The 14066-nt window shown below is 40.6% G+C and overlaps 1 protein-coding gene across 1 annotated transcript in view; it reads left to right on the top strand.

Annotated features, from left to right (window-relative positions):
* The window catches only part of LOC145453226 (uncharacterized), a 555138-nt gene that overhangs the window by 120564 nt on the left and 420508 nt on the right, over positions 1 to 14066 (top strand). The window lies entirely within an intron of this gene.

Raw genomic sequence — 14066 nt, forward strand, 5'->3', positions numbered from 1 at the left:
AATAGTTGTATCAAACGTGTCCCGGAAAGAACATCTCTCTGTATCTCGACTGCAATCACTGTGTCGTTTTATGCATTTTATATGACTGTCTGTCTGTATTTGACCGGTATTTTGAATGTATGCTCGTGGTGGATTTTATTATAACTAACACGATAATGAAAATATATTGTCAAATTGTGATGTCTTGCAACATAAGGTTAATATATCTGCCAGAAAGCAACAATGATTCAGGTAGCGATAGGGTTACTAGCGGTTGTAAGCTGCGGTAGCGAGAGGTGTAACGAACGGCAACTGAAGGGTTAATGAGTCTGCGGCAGAAGTGCGAAAAGTGTATCTTTTGAAGCATCATTGACATCGAGTGCGCAAAATACGCCGGGCGATCGCTTCCCATTTTGTTGACTGGGTTGGGTGAATGCGTGTAGGGTACGTGTTAGCTGATGCCTTTATGGATCATATTCCCTTGCATTCCTTGTCGACATTGATGGCAATGCGACAGAAGACATTGATTATGTTGGATTATTATAGCATTTGATTGCTCCAGTTCGTAAATTTGGAGACGTTCATAAAGTCAGCATGTACTTCAGCATTGCGGCATAATGTGGTCTGAGTCGTCGCTAGGTATCGTGTAGGACAGCAGGCATTTATGGCAAAGCGACAGAAGACATTGATTTTATTGGATTATTTTAGCATTTGATTGCTCCAGTTCGTAAATTTGGAGACGTTCATAAAGTCAGCATGTAGGCTACTTCAGCATTGCGGCATAATGTGGTCTGAGTCGTCGCTAGGTATCGTGTAGGACTGCAGGCATTTATGGCAAAGCGACAGAAGACATTGATTTTATTGGATTATTTTAGCATTTGATTGCTCCAGTTCGTAAATTTGGAGACGTTCATAAAGTCAGCATGTACTTCAGCATTGCGGCATAATGTGGTCTGAGTCGTCGCTAGGTATCGTGTAGGACAGCAGGCATTGATGGCAAAGCGACAGAAGACATTGATTTTATTGGATTATTTTAGCATTTGATTGCTCCAGTTCGTAAATTTGGAAACGTTTAAAAAGTCAGCATGTACTTCAGCATTGCTTCCGATATTACTCCACAAGTTATATTATACAGTAGCCAACACCCAGCGTGGCGATAAAGCGTACTGATGTGATCCACAGCTACAACGCTTCTTCTCGCTTCGTGATCCGCATAAGCGGTCTCTTCTAAAGCCGAGAAGTGGGCCGCGCTAGAAGTCGGTTAACTCGGAATCAAAAATAAAGAATATCGGCCTGGTGTTAAATGAACAATGTAGTCGCGAAACATCATGAATATCAATCAAACAAAGAAACCCCAGAATCAAACGCATTTAGTTTTTATGTCACAATAAATATATCATGGATGGATTCCGTACGCCTGCTAGATTTTAACATTAGAAAACGATGTATTATTTGTATCAATTTCACTGATTAGTTGCATATGTATCATTCGCTCTTGATGTCGTGTGATTGCGGGTCAAGATCACAGCAAAGAGTCACTAAATATACGAAAAACTCGCTATTTTGAGCGAACTTTTGTTATAAAGCAAGTAAAATATTTTTTATTGGCAAGATGAATGCGCATGCTCGTTGAGTGATGAATTTTTTATGTTGCCATCGCCAAGCATAGAGTGGCCCAAAGTTGAAATGCAAAGAATTCCAACCATTGATATGATAATGACGTGAAAAATTGTAATAATAAAAAGGGTTCACAGTGCAAAACTTATGAAGGTTCGTTTGTGAACGTGAACCTCTAAATTTCTGAGGTTCACACACGTTCGCACCACCAATGTAGCTAACATGAGTTGCCAAATCTTCAATTACGGAAAGTTGGCTTTATAATTGCTACAACCCAAATAATCGCGTCATGAGAATATGAACGCCGGCTATGCAATATCTTGCTATGCGAACTCGTTTCAAGTAGGGATGGTGTGAACCTCTGAAAGGTTCAGGTTCGTGTGAACGCGAACCTTTTTGAAAGGTTCTGTGTGAACGCGAACGTGAACCTCGTGACGTCACGTGACGTCATATTGCTAATTCCAACCCTATCTTTCAATGAAGTGATAGCCTATATTAATGCACACGATACCTAGCGACGACTAGGGTCACATAATGCCATAATGCTGAAGTACATTTTGGCGATTTAAACGTCGCTAAATGTACCAATTGGGGCAATCATATGATATAATACTCCCATAAAATCAATATCATCCGTGGCTTTGCCAATAATTTTGTAGAGGGGTTGCCAGGGAACATAAGCTTACGCCTTAACGGTCTTGACCAGACCAGGCAATGTATTCGTGTATGAGTATTGCTACATTGGTATTGGGCAGAGTGTATTACAGGTTTTTATACTTGCTAACGATATTAGGCTACCCTTCAAGTTATACAGCTGTAACCAACACCTCGATCGCAAGTGTCTGGTTTTAATGATACAGTAAACACGTGAAGTGAAGATAGACCCCGTACTCTAGCTAGATTTGTCACATCAAAAAACGATATCAATCTCATTGATTGGTTGAATCGCTCTCTACATGTTATGTATGTCGCTCGTGATGTTATGTGATTGTGCGTCAGCTCACAGCAGAGAGTCACTATATATTCACAAACGGAAAGTTGGATATTTAGAGCAAAATGTTTGTAACAAAGCAAGTAAAATATTTGAAATTGTCAAAGGGGATGCTCGTTTTGAGTTGTTTTTTTTCATGCTGCCGGCGTCATTCATAGAGTGGCCCGCAGTTGAAATGCAATAAATTCGAACCAAAGATGTCATCATGAAGTGAAAATTGTAATGTATGAAAAAGGTCCACAGTGCAGAACCTACCAAGGTTCTGTTGTGAACGCGAACCTCCAAATTCCCGAGGTTCACACACAGAACGCGAACGTGAACCTCGCGTTCACACCATCCCTAGTTTCAAGTACTAATGTGTATTAGTAGTCGAACATTATGACCACGAGTCCGTGAATGTGCCGATAACGAGTATATAAATCTTGAGGCATAGCCCTGTACCAGTACAAATACGCAACGAACACAATACCAATTGAGATTTCAAATATAATTTCATTTACTGGTATATCCATGTCCTCTTGTCTGCTCAAGTTTTAATGCAGCATTTAATTTGCATTACAGTACAGTGGCATATCGAATTGGTAAAGTCATACACCATGGGTAGCACCGATCTAATTACTTATTTGCATTACGTATCCAATTGGGAATCGGAAAGTGATCAAAACGTAGATTGCCTGATTTCCGAGCAAATGTTGTTTTCAAAAATGGATGGCTTCGAATTTGGGGACGCTATCAACGAAGAATTCAAAACACTGAACGATTTAGCAGTCGATGTAAGGGATACGACCATCGCTTCCGATGCAATGCAGATTGCAGCGGATGCGGCTGCGGTAGCCTCGTTTTGGAGTTTTGGTCTCGGTATGGCAGCGTTTGCGGTTTTGGAAGGAGAAGCGATGCTAGCAAAGGCCATGATTTCAAAGAAATCCGCCAAGCTAAATGACAAACTCAAGACAGCGGACACTGATATCGCCGCAAGAATAAACAGCGACGTTGAAGCCTACATCGAGAAGTATAAAGCAAATAACCACTTGATTAACGCGCAAGCTCCGAAAGGAATGGACAACCGAATGTGTCGTTCGTACCTGATGCAGTTCATGGCTCAGGTACAAAGAATGAAAGGCACGATTACTGCGTCGATTTCCAAGCAATATGCCGCGTCCGCCAGAAAAGTATTCGACAGCGAAGAGATTAAAGCTGTTTATGACGCGCTTGACGACCTAAACTTGGGTGAGCGCAGTGAAGCTGACGTGAAGAAATTTATGAATACATTGGTGGGATTGAAACTACCGGAAATATCAAAAAGTGGGATCGCGCTGGTTCAAGGAATGGCAATGATGGTCATGGGAAAGAAAATGAATATAGCAAATAACACAATCAAAGAATGCGCCGAGTCCGCCGGGATTCCACTGGAAGAAGTCGATTCCAGTGCGTTTGGAATGATGGACTTCTGCGACAAGTTTGCTGCGGTGGTTACAGTTGTGATGTCTGTCGTCGATATCGTTCTAGAAATCTGGGATATCGTCGACGTTGTCCAACAATCCAAGACGATGTGTGACGATCTGAACGGCAGAATCAAGGATAATTACATATCGTACTACAGTGGTATTCAAGAAGCGTGTAAAAAATACAAAAAAGCTATATCTGCGAAACGCACTCAAAAGTAATCAAAGATGCACCGTGCATATATAGAAAATGTCACAACGTGGTTTGGTGATATTCGGATGCCAAGACTAAACAGGAGATGTACTTGTCCTAATTTATAAACTTAATATTGCTACATATGTTACTATGCAGATTTTTGATGATAGCAATTATACCAAGGACGATAACAATAGACGATTGGGGTGAATCCGAGTTTTTTTGTCAATTGCTGGAGAAGTTTCTATTGATGAAAATGTAACGTGGTTCAATGATTCACTGTTGTGTAGTGAACATTAACACGCCCGATTCTTTCAGCAATAGTTTGTCTTTTGCCACGAATTATTTATACATATCTTATTGTGTGACAAATATTACCTTCATTCTGACCAGCTATTGCATCGATCTCCGAAACTTTACGTGGTAATTGTTGAATCCGAAATATGTTCTACTTCAAGACTTTGGACGTCATTATGTCTCAACATTTGGACTGATTTCGGCTCTGATTCAGATACGACATCTCGGTCGATAGATCTTATAGCCTACTTCTTCCATATCTCCTGGTGGGAAATGAGGATAACATCATGTAACAAAATTTTGCAAAGTTTTTAGTTGAGTGAGAGTTTTATGTATTTTGACATGATATTCTAAACTAATCATTAAAATACAAATACGTTTTCCAAAGTGTCCCTAGTCTTCGGGAAATGTCAATTTTTCTGATTTATAGTTTTACCCTAAATTTCCCTGTAACAATCCGCATAATTCGTTATTCGATTTACAAAAACAATATTCACAAATATGGGCAACAGTATAGATTATGTAAAGATGTAAACACTCCAAAAAACTTTAAAATTAGTTTTTTTTTCTGCGTGATTTGCGTCTGTGAACTGAGAAATCTTCTCTTATTATGGATAGCAAATAAGCCCCCGTCATGATACAACTCCACCTGCCTTTGTATCTTCATTCCAAATCAGAAATATCCTGCTGAAACACGCCACGAGCTTTCTCGTTTACATCACCCCGTTTACATCACCCATATCTGGACTAATAAAAATCAATGTGAGAGTGCCGGTAATGCGTTTTAACGACATGCCCCACTCCATATTTTCACATACTTTTTCATCTCATTGCATACATTATTTTTAGAATAGTGTTCAGTGTCAGGCTGGGAGTACCATAAACAAAAGAAAATAATGTTCTGCGACCTTGGAATCCTTTCAAGAAGCCAATCTCAACAGAGTTACCAGTTGTATCGGGCATATATTTTATAATTTCAAGGAGAAACTTCATATTTTTGTTATCTTTAACGTTCGGACAGAATGGTCGACGGTCAACGAGGGAGGACTCATTTTGACCATTAGGAATATCCGCCGAGCAATATCCTTCGGTCCCGAGCAATTTTTATTTCTTTAAAATTGTTGTCAACATTCCTGCATAAGCAAAGAGCCCGAAGCATTATCCCTTGTTGCAGAAATCGTGATATCCTCTCGCAGACTCTTTTAATTTAGGAATTCTGGAGTCGACCTCAGCGGTGTTTGATGAAGAAAGACCGGATGGTAGTATAATAGTTAGCGTTACCACGACTCCAACTCCTACTCCAACTCCATGTATTTTCAAGCCACAGAAAATACATGGAAAACAATATTATGCCCGAAGAACATCAACACGCTGAATGTAACAAGATTCAACCATGAAGTCAGAAGTTCTGCATTTGATCCAGTTAGTTCGGGAAGTTTGGTTCTGGATTTATATCTATATGAGAGATATTGAAGTCGTCAACCGAGTTTTTATTCTATCTTCAAACCCTGCCGAGTCTTCTGAATCTTGTTTGCCTGATAGATTGGGCAGTGACAACTTACTATTATACGGACGGAATAGGTGCTTAAGATTGTTATGCAGACGGAATAGGTGCTTAAGACTGTTATGTGGACGGAATAGGTGCTTAAGATTGTTATGCAGACGGAATAGTGCTTAAGACTGTTATGCGGACGGATTGGGTGCTTAAGACTGTTATGCCGACGGAATAGGTGCTTAAGAGGGTGGAATGAGGCAGTGATCGGGAGCTCATGGCTCACGAGCCATATATGGCTCTCTTGGGTGTAAGATATGACTCTGCCAAATATTTACTTTTGTACTGAATTGATGAATATTGCAGCAACTTGTTAGTATTTTTCATCACGGTCAGAATAATTATTCTCGTGGCAGTATAAACATGACTTTGAGAGTTAAAGACAATGCTGTCTTCAGGTTTAGGGGCTCGAGCCCCTTCTTTTCAAACTCCTCAAATTTAAGTTACTGGCGCGCCGGCGACGCATATCACTCTCTAATTCGATGTACCCGATATGCTGATTGATCAAAGAGAATAGCAGACATTGCGACGCCTATGTAACAACGCAGTTTTCAAATAAACATTGTCTTCCTGATATACGGCAAGAAATGAATTGCCCTGGACGTTACATTCAAAATTACAAACAATGTCATATAGATATCCACGTTCTTGATTGGTAAGTAGCTCTGTAGTACCGCGAAGTAAGTAAGTGCGCGAAGTAAGTAAGCGCGAACCGCAACGTTATGTGCTACCACCCAATTTTTTGAGAATTGAGAAGTCGAGCAGTATTTAGATTTTCGGAATCAGTGCGACAGTTATATCAAATCGATTAATATCAGTAATATTAAATTCTAAGCTATCACAACTTTCGTTCACTCATCATGATGGCAGGTGACGTACCGCCTTACTTGCCTCCCCTGACCCGACGACACCGATGTATCACAGCTTAGAGGGGTAGGCAAGGCATATCTACTGCTATTGTGACGATGTTTGGCTCCACCTACGCATGCGATCATGTGTTCTCACATTTAAAAGGAGTATCACGACGAACCTACGTTCTCGTAACTCATGTTTCGCATGCTAAAATAAAGCAGCCAGCGTGATTAGTATACGAGTTCTTACAGAGGAAACGTCGCCCACACGACGAATCCCATGTGTTGAGTTCGAATGAGTGCTGCTGTGAAGAATATGGAACGTCTTGTAATTTTTCATTTTTTCAAACCTTAAGATGCCACCCATACAAAAACAATATACTCCGCTCTGTCTTCATTGTAATATCGCGGAAATCGTCGACCATTTTATCGTGAACCATGCAAGATACGATTTGCAACGTTGCTTTCTCATCGAGTCCTGCCGTAATCGCGACATCCCGCTAACGACCTATAACTCTTGGTCCAGCCCGAAGCATTATCCCTTGTTGCAGAAATCGTGATATCCTCTCACAGACTCTTTTAATTTAGGAATTCTGGAGTCGACCTCAGCGGTGTTTGATGAAGAAAGACCGGATGGTAGTATAATAGTTAGCGTTACCACGACTCCAACTCCTACTCCAACTCCATGTATTTTCAAGTTACCGACCCCTGACACTGTCAATACACTGGCTCCTATTCCATCGCCATTCCTAATATGGTTTTACCAAACTCAGACACCAACATTATGGTCAATCTACCCAGAATATTAAATTCACAGCTACATGGTTGTCCATAGCAGTCAGAAATCGAAGTTAAAACGATTCTGTCAATAATATTACCGTGACACCATCTATAACAGTGACTGGTGAACATTTAAACACGTGCCAATTGTGGCATGCGAGATCTTTTTCACGACTATTAATGTTTGACTTGCAAGCAATGTTTCCTCTAATTTTTCACGAGTCTGCGCGCACTCACCAACTCACTGCGAGGTCTCTCAGACAAAAGTGCGTCGACTAAAAAAAGTTTCGCATTTCTTGTGCGCGGCGCACGCGCGCAGCTTAGAGGAAACGGTGCTTGTAGGTTAAATATTTCCCCTTCCACAACCTCGATCAGACCCGAACCACGTAGAGTTTCAGTACAGAGCTGATATGTGAATGGGCCTAAACACAACAAACGAATGCGACCTAGCTAGAGTTGCATTTAAAACAAATTGTTGTTTGAAACACTTTGTTTAAAACATGTATTAAACAGTGTTTTAAACAAAGGCCTTAAAAAAAAATGTTTTTTTTTTCAAGTTGTAAAATCATGCCATAGTTGTGTAAATGCTTTCCGAAATACATGTTGTATGATCCTACGGACAGTTACCACCCAATATAGCCGACGTATGCGATATGGGATGATTGAAACCCTCAAAATAGTCGGTTCAACAGCTATATTACGTATATATTTCTTCAATGAAGCTATATTTCCCGTATTTTCAATTGTCAATGTCAATTCATTATGATGTCACAATTGAATATCCGTGACATCATCGCTTAAAAAAACATATATACTATAAAAGATATGTTTTAAACATAGGCCTTATTTTAAACATGTTTGTTTTAAATTGATTTTTGTTTTAAATGCAACCCTAGACCTACCATAAGCTTACTTAAAACCAAATATATTCAACTTCTTATTAATTTTTTCTATAGTTTATGTTAATTTTGACACAGGTCGCAATCAATGCAGTGACCGTATCTTGTTATCATAAATAGCAGGGCGGCTCGCTGCCCGATTGGTTCGAAAATCACAATAAAAGTCAAGAAGATGCACATGATCTCATATTATCTGTACCTTAGCCGGCACTGGATCGCAAAATAATAGAATCACTCACCCCCTCAATTCCTGAAAACACCACCGAATCTAATATAATACAATATATGATAGTAGATAGTGGTAAGTCCGAATGTTGCAATGTAAGCTATGGCTAGGGTCAGTAAGTGACAGTTAACATCACTGAAGCATATTGAAGTATGAATACATTGCTCAGGATCCCTCGCTCGATCCTTCACACATGATACAGTTTCAGTCGCGAATCAATGCGAAATTCATACCAAAATGTTTGAAACGCGAGTTATTGATAGTTTGATCATAGTGTCCTATATGGTGTCGACACAAGCAAATCTCACGGTTCAATGAAATTGTATCACGTCACAATTTCCATTTGACTACAGGCAATTTGACGGTCATTTTTGACCGGCTTGCCGAGCATTAAATTTGATGAATCGGGTATCAATCGAAAGCTGACGCGGTACTGCTTGCGAAAATATAAATTTTATTCCACTCATGGCCCTGGAACCCCCACAATCAGCCCCAAATTGTTCATTGTTGAGTAGATTGGCAGTGTGACGCAACAATGCTGTCTGGCGAAACCAGAGAGTAGCTCAAGAGCAAGGATGCGGCCGAGCGGCGAGAGTGGGATCAGCTGACGTCGCGGCAATAGCAATGCACAATCGCGTCGCAGAGAAACGCTGCGCTGTTGATACTTTTTCTATGAGCTTCGGTACAAGCGAGCACGCCTTATCGGCCTTTCCTTGACTTGTAAGGGTAGAACTGGGTTCACAGAATGTATTTGGTCCCTACCAATTTTCGCGCGGACCCCCTAGACCACCATATCGCGATATCGCCCACGTTGGGAACCACTGACTTAGACGTAGCCTACGTATCTCTATAACAGCGGTTCTAAACCTTTTTGGACCTGCGCCCCCCGTGGCGAATGAATTCCGTAATCAATAGTAGCAGTATCACATCTTACTATCAAATATTTATCCTTTCTCAGCCCATGTGATCAGATTCATCGGTAGGGTTCATGGAGGGCATGCTTTCGAAAATTTGTGGCAACTTATAAATGATAATGCATGCTGTTATTTCTTAACCCCCGATCAGGATTGTCGATTGTATCGGTAGGGGAAATATCTTAAAATCGCCCAAATGTACCATAAACAAATTTCTTTCATGAGGAGCAGACGATTCCGATTCCGGCTCAGATTGAGAAGGGCGCTACTATATTAAAATCGAAAAATTAAGTTATGTTGAGTTGCGCGGAGCGCGAAGAAAATTTCAAGATTAATTAAAATCTCTCGGAAATGTGGGAGTGAATTCGTAATTTCAATTTTCATGTCGACGCATGTAAACACATACTATTTGAATTAGGTGTCGACGGCCGCACAAATTCCCTTCTACGGCGGCAGGTTGCCCATCCCTGATCTAATAGTATACATATGGTATGTCTTACGCCAAGTTTGAGTCCGCATTCCAGTTGTTGGGTCTTTAACCTTTCTGACAAATTTTCCCAAACTTGTTTGAAAATAGCAAAAAAAATTGAACAGGACATCAGTTTATTTCAAGGTAGGTTGCACTGAGTCTAATCCTAATGCTGAGTGTCTACAGAGAGCACGGCGTCGTTCTGTACTGCCATGCTAAATTTGATCAGTTTTGGAATTGAATTTAATTGTATTGATTTAGGGTAGCTTAATTGAGGGCGAAACCGGGCAACCTATATTGCATCTAAGTCTGTCCTGAGCAGTGCAGTTCGCCAGCTATCAACAACAGCTACCCAGCGCATCGAGCTTTAGGATACTGCCAAAGCTATGAAGTAATGAATGTCGTACACGTGGGAATTGCTCCAAATCTTCAAAGGATATCAAAAATTTGTTCAAATGAAGTTGAAATCGACCTATACTCCGTTGAGCGCGACTGCTGGAGTGTGAATTTGGCGATTTTTCTTGAATACTAAATAAGTTTCTTCAACAATCGTCTTCTCAGAATGGTTGTGAAACACATTTTTAGTTAGAATTCATATAGACTTAGTAAATTTCTGGGGCCCCCTAAGAGCCTCCTACGCCCCCCAGATTGAGAACCACTGCTCTATAAGCTGAAGGATATTGCGCGAAAATTGGTAAGGACCAAATACATTCTGTGGATCCAGTTCTACCCTTACAAATCAAGGAAAGGCTGGTGTGTGCTCGCTTTTAGCGAAGCGCATATAGAAAGTATCAACAGCGCCACGCGTCTCTGGAGCCCTACGCAACTAGCGGGCTAAGGCAATCGATATCATAATAATCTGACATATTCAATGTAGACTATTTAGACGTAGCGTAAATATCTCTATCAGTTGCAGGATAATGCGCGAAAATTGGTAGGGACCAAATACATTCTGTGGACCCAGTTCTACCCTTACAAGTCAAGGATAGGCCGATAAGGTGTGCTCGCTTGTACCGAAGCGCATAGAAAAAGTATCAACAGCGCAGCGTTTCTCTGCGACGCGATTGTACAATGTACAATTGTACATTGCTATTGCCGCAACGTCAGCTGATCCCACTCTCGCCGCTCGGCCGCATCCTTGCTCTTGAGCTACTCTCTGGTTTCGCCAGACAACATTGTTGCGTCACACTGCCAATCTACTCAACAATGAATAATTTGGGGCTGATTGTGGGGGTTCCAGGGCCATGAGTGGAATAAAATTTATATTTTAGCAAGCAGTACAGCGTCAGCTTTCGATTGATACCCGATTCATCAAATTTAATGCACGGCAAGCCGGTCAAAAATGACCGTCAAATTGCCTGTAGCCAAATAGAAATTGTGACGTGATACAATTTCATTGAACCGTGAGATTTGCTTGTGTCGACACCATATAGGACACTATGGTTTGATATTTAGCGAACTGCTTACGAAAGGTTGACGACCACTGATCTATAATATAGTCTTCGTCTATGGTCTGCAGGTAGCCTAAAATGCTAAGTGGTAAAATTATCTATCCGGTGGCACGGTAGTCATTCCACGTAGTATGAATGTAATATGTCAAAACCACGACAGGCCACATAGACTATTTAGGACTCTTGGCAATATAATCCTCTCATCATCATTGGTAGTAATTGACACTAAAATTGCCAACATGGTCAATTGTTCACGAGTCTGGGCAAACATGAATTAGTGATATAATCCAATTACGGCATTTACATTTCGTTTTATAACACGACATCAGATAATCACATTATGAGTGAAGAAGGGGAACTACACTCTGTACAGCCATTCTCTTCGGAAAGCCACCGTATTCGTACTGCAGCTAAAAGATTTTCAAAATATGCACCATAACACACGTGCGACACTGTGGTGTCGGAATGGGTTAAAAAGCAATGAACCGCAATGAGGATAAACCTCGTGTGCTATGGTGCATATTTTAAAAATCCTTTCAGGTGCTTTTCGAATAAGGTGGCATTCTGAAGAAAATGACGAATGTGTCACTTCGTTGCATGCTGTTATTTCTTGTCCTCCCATCAGGATTGTCGGTGTCTTGGAAAGATATTGGAATCACCCAAACGTACCAGAAAAAAATTTCTTTCATGAGGAGCACTCGATTACAAGTTGGTATTTCTATACAGGGCGAATCATTTCCTCTGCTGTGCGCATATGTTGTTGTTGCTGTGTTTCATTCGTATTCATGGTGTTTCGACTACATAGGTCATTTTACACCAGGCCGAAGTTCCGATTCTTATGATGATAATAATTAAACAATAAAAATACCACACAACCAGAATGTTAGAATCAATATATGTTAGAAGTTCAACGGTATATTACAAATCTGCAGCAAATCGCCTGAATGTCGTGCGGGTATGTACATAACACAGCCGATCGAGTGTTTTGTCACCACTCATTGGTCAAAGGTGTGGCTCTATTTACGCATCATCGAGAAGACAAAAGAGTGAAGCGAGTCCGATCTTCAGCAGGACGTGGATAGTCCCTAACTTAGGATATGGGCTACTGTGTTGTAAAGCGTATTATAGGGGCGATGTGGTACCAATGAGACACTGGGGCCGAAAATACCTGAAAGATTTTGTATGACAATACCATGTAGTGTATGGAAAAGTCAAGAGCGATGGCAAGCAGAGCCAAAAAGTCGGCAGCTACGACTTAAGTTACGGACGAACGAAAACGAAAGATATTGTGGTGGGAGAGAGCGTGAATGGAAGTCGTCCGTAATACGAGTGAAAAGGACTTCCCCAAGATTGATGTTACTGAACTGAATGTACTGGTGCAAATGACCTCAGAGTTTTGGGGGGTAATATATTTCGATCGACTAATTCAATTTACTTTGCAGCCTTCAACACGAACAGAACAGCAATAATTTTTAATGTGAAGTGTGGGACCTGTATCAGGCTATATAACGACACATATAAATTCTATTCAAATCATCCTTGAGTGGACTTTATTCAATTCAATTACAAAATTTACGGCGTCGGGGGTCGATAATAGCTTAGCCAAACCAAGCAGAATAGTTGAACTAATTAATCATGCTACCACAGAAACACGCCTCCATATAGAGAGACTGAATCTCATAATTACCTGTGATATTTTATCGCTATAACGAGCTATTTTGAAGTCAAAATGTCGATTTACGGGCAATATGTGTGTATCCGCAAATGTGTAAGTTCGAGCCTAAATCGAAACTGTCATTTTCTGCCAACATTTGAGTTGATGTTTTTTCTATATTTCTAAGGTGGCGACCAAACATTCTTTTTTGACTTGCTGTAGGTTAGATTGGAACATCTGAGTTTTAGAGCGCATGTCTCAAAGGTCATCAGGTCGTTCGCTTTTGAACCCACCCGGTGGGGACCGATGACACGTTCGAGTAACAAATTTTGAACGTTCATAAATATTTTTCGAACGGCAGATGTTCAGGTATATATCCACGGTAGGTAGAGCTTGTATCAAAGTGTTGAGCCATCAAAGCATTTGTTGTTATCGGCTGAACATTTTGGGGCCAGAGATAATTTTGTAATTTATGTTCCATCGGTACCACATCTCCCTTACATATAGTTATACGGCATTGGAATTAGACGAGTATATTTCACTCTCTGTAGATACCACTGTTATGTTCTTGATCTTGTTTGAACAATACTCAATACGACGAGGTTGCAATAAGAAATCAGTATATTATCAGCAGTAAGACGGTAGACAGGCGACACGATCCAGAGTGCAGTTAAACGAAAATACCACGAGACAACAGAACACAGGGTATAAATACAAGCACGACACACGCGGAAATAATGATTGGTTG

Source organism: Botryllus schlosseri, chromosome 13 (genome assembly GCF_051294905.1).
Source record: "Botryllus schlosseri isolate E-star chromosome 13, Bs_hap1, whole genome shotgun sequence".
NCBI lineage: Eukaryota > Metazoa > Chordata > Ascidiacea > Stolidobranchia > Styelidae > Botryllus > Botryllus schlosseri.